We start from the raw sequence: 799 nt of genomic DNA, 5'->3' as shown, positions 1-799 counted from the left end.
CAGCAAACCCACTTCTAAGTACTTACCCAAAACTTAAGTTCACCCAAAAAGCTTTACACGAGTGTTTACAGTGCCTTTATTCCTAACCACAAAAGCGGAAAACACTCAAATGATCTTAAGGCGGGAAATGGATAAACAACATGGCACATCCATTCAATGAAACACTAGCAATCAATAAAAAAGAAACAATATATGTAACCGCATAGTTGTACCTCAGATGCATCATGCAAACTACAAAAAGCCAAAGACAAAAAGTTACATATTTTATGATTCCATTTATATAATAGTCTTGCAAAGGAAAACTTACAGGGCTAGAAAACAGACCAGGGGTTTCCAGAGGCGTGCCTTTGTAACCAGAGAGGCCTAGCTAGGCTGACAACCACTCTCAACCCTGGTGGAGAATGTCAACACCTTCAGAAGAGTGTTAGGAATGAATAAAGTAATAACGTCTGTCATACAGTATGAAAATCGTTCACTGCCTCTCTTGGCCGCGCGCCCCCATAATTCTATGATCCAGAAAAAGGCCTAATAAAATTCCAACAGTTAACCAGGCAATGAGAGGTCAAAGTAAGAAGCGGAGCTTCCTTCTGCGGTTCTGAGGATGGTCTGGGAAAGTCTCACCTTCATTTTCCCCACAGTTTGGCCATTTAGAACCGGGGTCCCACTCTGCCGGGGAAGGCCGGTCCCGGGCGGAACCCGCAGGGCAGGGGGTCTGCCCCGCGGTGCTCCCGGGCCGGGCGCAGCGGCCCCGAGCGCGCACAGTGAGCGCGGGAGCCCGCGGCCGAGCCACGGGACGCCG

The sequence above is a fragment of the Suricata suricatta genome, chromosome 8 (genome assembly GCF_006229205.1).
Source record: "Suricata suricatta isolate VVHF042 chromosome 8, meerkat_22Aug2017_6uvM2_HiC, whole genome shotgun sequence".
NCBI lineage: Eukaryota > Metazoa > Chordata > Mammalia > Carnivora > Herpestidae > Suricata > Suricata suricatta.
Note: the sequence above shows the minus strand (reverse complement) of the source record.